The sequence below is a fragment of the Lolium rigidum genome, chromosome 5 (genome assembly GCF_022539505.1).
Source record: "Lolium rigidum isolate FL_2022 chromosome 5, APGP_CSIRO_Lrig_0.1, whole genome shotgun sequence".
Classification (NCBI taxonomy): Eukaryota; Viridiplantae; Streptophyta; class Magnoliopsida; order Poales; family Poaceae; genus Lolium; species Lolium rigidum.
The window spans coordinates 113383809-113390049 of record NC_061512.1 but is presented as its reverse complement, the minus strand read 5'-3'; positions in this window follow the sequence as shown (position 1 = coordinate 113390049).

The window sequence follows — 6241 nt, the reverse complement described above, 5'->3', positions numbered from 1 at the left end:
ATCTTCTCGTCCAATAACTTGTTCATCATCTCCGTGTTCTCCACGGGCTTTTCGGCCACCAGCTTCTCTAGTGACTCCACCTTCTTCTTAAGCTCCCGAACCTCGGATTTATCCTTAGCCGATGACCTCCTCTCCAGCTTTCTCGTCTTGGCATCCGATCCGTAGTACTCGGATAGCTTCATACTTGTGCCAAAGCCGGACACACGGCCACCCGACGTCGGTGGCTTGTCTGGCTCCCTCTCCTTGTACTTGTTTATCGCCCTGTTGAAAGGCGTGTCCCACGGTTCCGTCGACCCCTGGGACGACGGGCCAGCCTTCGTCAACTCTTCATCCTTTAGACAAAGGAACTTAAGGTTAGCCCATTTGGCTTCATTGCCTAATAATATGAGCGAAATAATATAGAACTATCCTTACCGGGTACTTCTCGAAATCCCTCACGTCTTCGTGATCCGTAATAAATTCCCCCGTCTTCCAGTCTAAGTAGTAGCGGGACCAGGACAAAGTTCCTAGCCTTGTTCATCCTGGATTTTGTGCCGGGGGTTTTCTTTCCCCGGACGTACCATCTCGGCATCCTCCTTGTCCCAAGTGGGCTGTTTTCCTCGGTAACCGCCGCTTCCGCAATGGTGGGTCCCTAAGTTCAAATCCCGCATTTTCTTCCCCGGGCGGTCCATTTTTTAACGACGTCACTCCGTAAGTAAGACTTGAATGCATTAAAGTCTTCTAAGGAGAGCGACGGGTCTTTGCTACTTATCCTCTCCCAGCTTTCACCGGCCTCGATCTTTCCCTTCGGCCGGTTCTTCCAGCTGCTCAAGGCGGTGCTCATCTTCGTGAGAGCTAAAGAGTCCACCTTCTTATTTAACGGCTCCGGGAACGTGTATCGTTGGTGAAGCTTCGGAGGAGGGATTGGGCGATAGCCTCGTTCTCCTTGCTTCGAGGTCCTGAGTTAGGATCGGCACGGTTTCACGGACGATGCACCCTAGTTGCATGCCGTACCCTTTGGCAACCCACGAAGGCTCCAAGGGTAGGCCACTTTCGGAGACTACCGTGAAATGATCGGTGACGTTGGCGAGCACTTGCGGCCTCCGATCCCTCCTTGGCCTCCTCGCCGTCCTCTTCTTCTTACCCTCCTGAGGGTTGCCGCCGCTATCACCTTCCGTGCGGTTGGCCGCGTTCTCTTCACCGGCCGTATCTTCACCGGTCTGGGCGGCGTCGTCCCGGGTATCGTCATCGTCGCCGGTGTCGGCGGCGGCCCCCGGCCCTCTCCCTCGGAGGCGGTGTCCCGGCCCTCTCCCTCGGAGGCGGCGTCCCGGCCCTCTTCCTCATCGTCGGGCGACTCGGCGGCGGCCTTCCGGGGCTGCTCGTAGCCCTCCCGAAGTCCTTGTTGGCCTCTCTCGCTTCTTCGTTCCGGCTCCCGGGCTTAGAAGTGTTGCCCGACATGTTTATTTGCACTTCATTAAAAAGAGGCAACAAGTTAGTACAAAAGTCAACCAGAAAATTCGGCATGACTTTTGCTAATTTTTCTACGTAGGAGTGCCCATTTCTCAACCGAAACGGAAGTTAATCAACGCTTCGGGAGAAATGGGCAACTCAATGAAATCCCCGCAAAAATATCCACCATATATCGACCATACAAACTTGCCCATCTACAATACATCAAACAAAAGCCAACATAAACCTGCTGGAGCAAGTACAACAACAATGACTACCACCGGAGCACTACAAATCTGGAGCACTACCACCGGAGCACTACCACCGGAGCACTACAAATCCGGAGCACTACACAACCCGGAGCACTACAAAAACCAGAGTACATTAAATGAATTCAAATAGTAGTAGCATTTCATGTACTAGTACCATTATAGAGCATAAACAAGCATACAAGCTTATAGAGCAAGCCAACCAAGTAGCTACGCCAACATGTGACTTCAAATGAAAATGCTATTATTCCAGATATAATTAAATAGCATTCCAATTTTTTTATGTACCCTGGATCAGTAGCATGCATTTGACCAAAAGGAAGCGAAGTAAAGTTAATATAGCATCAACTATATATGAACCAAGCTACTGCATTTTCCATTTCATCTAAACCAACATAAATCAACTAAATGAACCTAGCTAGCTACTTGCATTTTGCATTTCATCTAAACCAACTAAACCAACTATATAAATTGCTTACCATTTCATTTTGCATTTCCTATCGCATTCATTTTCAACCAAAAATTAGTTTCAAACCGGAGAGCAGACATGATGCAATTTCATTTTATTAACCAGAGAGCAACATGAGCAACATAAGTCATTTACTTATTACTAGTCACTCATAAAGCGAGCATCCAGCTCAACCAAAAATCAAACGAGCAAGCAATGAATAAAGAAAACAAAAGCTGCTATCACAAGCAATTTGAACCGAGTAGCAATTTATGGCAAGCATGAGCATGAGCAAGCATTTTTTCATTTCATTATTGTTATGAGCATCAGACATGCCCACAGCAGCACCAATAAGCGTAGTGAGTTTATGGCAAGCATGCACTGGTTTAATTACTATAACACACTAAATAGTATTGGCATAATCATGCACTTGGTAATTGCAATATGGTTGTTCATTTAAAAAATACTACTTATTGCTATATCAACCAGTACCTACTTCATTTGCAAGTAGCATTAGGCATTTTCATTTGCATTTGCATTAGGCATTTGATAGATGGATCAATCATGTTGCTTTGTCCCTTGTTTCGTTCCATTTGACCACAATATTGCAGAATCTTTATTTCAAAATCTTTATTTGCAACCGAGTAGCATTTTAAAATCTCTAGTGAGCATGAGCATGAGCATGAGCATGAGAATCCGCCCTAACTAGCAGGAACCCAAAAGCATTTCAATTTGCAAACAGAGACTATGAACCCCAATGAACCCTAACTAGCGGGAACCCTAGCGGGGGGGGGGGAGGGGGGGGGGAAGGGGAGGGGGGAGGGAAGAGGGGAGGGGGAAGGTGGAGGGAAGGAGAGAGGGAAGCTCACCGATGGTGACGGTAGCGACGACGGTGGCCTCTCCTCTTCCTCCTCGAGGTGCAGCGGCCTCCTCCTCCTCGATGTGCGGCGGCCTCCTTCTCGGGTACGTCCTCGGCGGCGGCGTGGCGGTCCTCCTCCTTGATCTGCGGCGGCGGCTCGGGGTTGGGCGTCCTGCTCGGCGGCGGCGTGGCGGTCCCCTTCCTCCTCCTCCTCGGCGGCGGCGCGCTGGTGGCGGCGCTTGGCGGCGGGGTGGTTGCGCTAGGGTTGGCTCGTTGTCGGGGAAGAAACCGCTAGTGTGGGGAGTGGGGAAGAAAGGTTCAAGTTATTTCACCAAGTGTCTTAATTCCGTGGCGCACCACTCTAAGTGCGCCACAGAATTAAGCATTCCGTGGTGCATCAGCTCTTTCATGCGCCACAGAATTTCTTAATTCTGTGGCGCACCTAAAGAGGCATGCGCCACAGAATTTAGACACTTAGCAAAACAAAACGGGTTATCGTCGTGTCCCGACGGATACATAGTACTAGTCTAGTGGTTAAGGCCAATGTTAGGCCATTAGTAGCCGAGGTTCGAACCCCGGCTGCCACACAATTTTTCTTCCTTTTTTCATATTTTAGTTACATTTCAATAAATAACACAACATTATTTAGTAATTAGTAGAGAGAATTATAAATTACTTGTCTCATACAAACATGTTCTTGTTTCTCTCACACACACATGCATGTACTTGTCTAACACACACACTCACACACATGTGATAGACCAAAAAGATCTTCTTCGTCCCGGCAACGAGCTCTAGCGTCTCTTCGCAATCTTCTTGCCCTTTCGGTTGTTGGCGGTTGAATACTTTATGCCGGCCACCTTGAGATTTCTTCGCGTGAACGGACAACCTTTAGAGGGTAGGGAGGTCTTCCTTCTTACTTTACTAGTAGTAGGCATGTCGAAGTGCCCGTCGAATTCCTCCTCCATCTTCGGGTCACCGTTCTTGTCCAAGTCTTCCTCGTTGGCGTCTCCTTGCATTCCTATGATGCTCCTCTTGCCCCTCCTCACGACAACACGGCTAGGCCTCGACGGATCGGTGATGAAGAAGCATTGGTCAACTTGGCTACCGAGTACCCATGGCTCATTTTTCGCGGATGCGTTCTTCGATTTTGCATCGGGTATAACCATGGTTGTGAAATATCAGCCTTCTTTTTCGACCTTCTTGGCCCATCTCACACGAAACATTGGCACCGTCTCTCCACAGTAATTGAGCTCCCATATCTCCTCGATCCTTCCAAAAAATCTTTCCTTGACATTAGTCTCGTCATCGGCGTATGACAAACATAGTTACTCCCGAGTTTTGATTTTCACTATTTCTGTCCTTTTCCTCGGTGTAGAATCCGTAACCGTTGATGTCGTACCCCGATAGGTCCTTACGTTATGCGCGGGTCCCCGTGATAAGGTGTATATGAGTTTTTCATCTTCGGTAGAAGGCGTATTTCTCCGTGCTTCAACCAGCTTGAGTTTGCTTGAACCAACGCGTGAAGCTGGAGTTGTGCTTTTTGGTTACGTCTCCCATCTTCCTCGGCCGGCCCATATCGATGTAATTCTGCTCGACCATGCTTTTGTGCTCTTGCACGAAAGGTTCGGTCAGTTTTAAGTGTTGTAGCGTGACCCGGTGAGCCCTGTCAAAGTCGTCGCGTCGATTTTCAATGCCGACATGGACCGAGCGGTAGCCCTCGCGGTGACCGACTCCAGCCGAGCCTCCCGAGGTGCGTCTCGGGGGTAGACCAACATGATCCTCGTCGTCCTCGGTGCTTAGATAATTCCGGCGAAGGAGATGCACTCGTAGGTTAGAAACCCCTTGGCCATGCTTGCGTACGGACGGGCCCTATTGCGAACGTATCCTTTCATGACACCGTTACGCCTTTCGAAAGGCATCATGTTGTGGAGGAACGTTGGGCCGAGCTGCTTGATGTCTTCAACGACATGGAGAAGGAGATGGACGCATATATCACGGAATGCGGGCGGGAAGTAAATCTCGAGCTCACATAGTATCACCACGATCTCATCCTGTAGCATCTTGAGCTGCCTCACGCCGATCGACTTCCCGGTGATAACGTCAAAAAAGTTGCATAGGCCAAACAGCGTATCACGGACGTGCTCGTCCATTATGCCTCGGATCGCAACGGGAAGTATCTGCGTCATTAGCACGTGGCAATCGTGAGACTTCATCCCGGTGAACCTCTTCTTCGCTACGTCCTGATATCTGCTTATATTCCCCGAGTAACCGTGAGGAACTTTCACTCCTAGGAGGCACCTGAAAAATCGCTCGAGCTCCTCCGGACTCGTTGTGAAGCAGGCAGCGGGAAGCTGCACCGCGTTCTTCTTAGCCCTTTTACGGAGACGTTGAGTCCCTTCCGTCTGATCATCATCATCATCATCATCATCATCATTATCGTCAGTATCGGGGGCTTGAAGATCTTTCCTGATGCCAAAATGTTTAAGATCGTATCTTGCTTTCGGTCCATCCTTGGACTTTTCTGAGTTGCAAAGAGTGCCAAGCAGACTCTCGGTAACGTTCTTCGTAATGTGCATGACATCGAGGCTGTGGGGCGTGTGGAGGACCTTCCAAGTACTCCAAGTCGTGGAAAACAGACCTCGCTTTCCATACACCGAGCAACGGCTACGGCTTCGGTCGCTTCTTTCCGGCGCTGGGCACTCCTTCCAATTTTTCGGAAGATCATTGATTTCTGCGCCGCTCCTCGGGCGTGGGGGTCCATCGGGCTCATCTTTACCATTGAACGGATCACCGCGTTTTCTCCACGGGTGATCCAAGCGAAGCCACCTTCGAGCACCTAGGTAGACGGTTTTCGAGGACCCGGGATCCCTTGGTAGTTGTAGATGCGGGGTATCGTCCATGCACTTCACACAGCCGTTGAATCCGTGGCCCACCTGGCGAGATACATATGCGTAACCAGGATAGTCCGTGACCGTCGTGATCAACGCGGCTCTCATATCGAAATAAGTTCTAGTGTAGGCGTCCCACGTACGGGGTGGCGTCTTCCACAACGTGTCTAACTCCTCTTTCAGCAGCCCGAGATACAAATGCATGTCGACACCTGGTTGTTTCGGCCCCTGAATGAGAATACTCAGGTGTATGTACCTTTGCTTGGTGCACAGCCACGGGGGTAGGTTGTAAGGCCATACAAACACGAGGCCAGGTGCTATGCGTGCTACTCCGGTTGCCGAACGG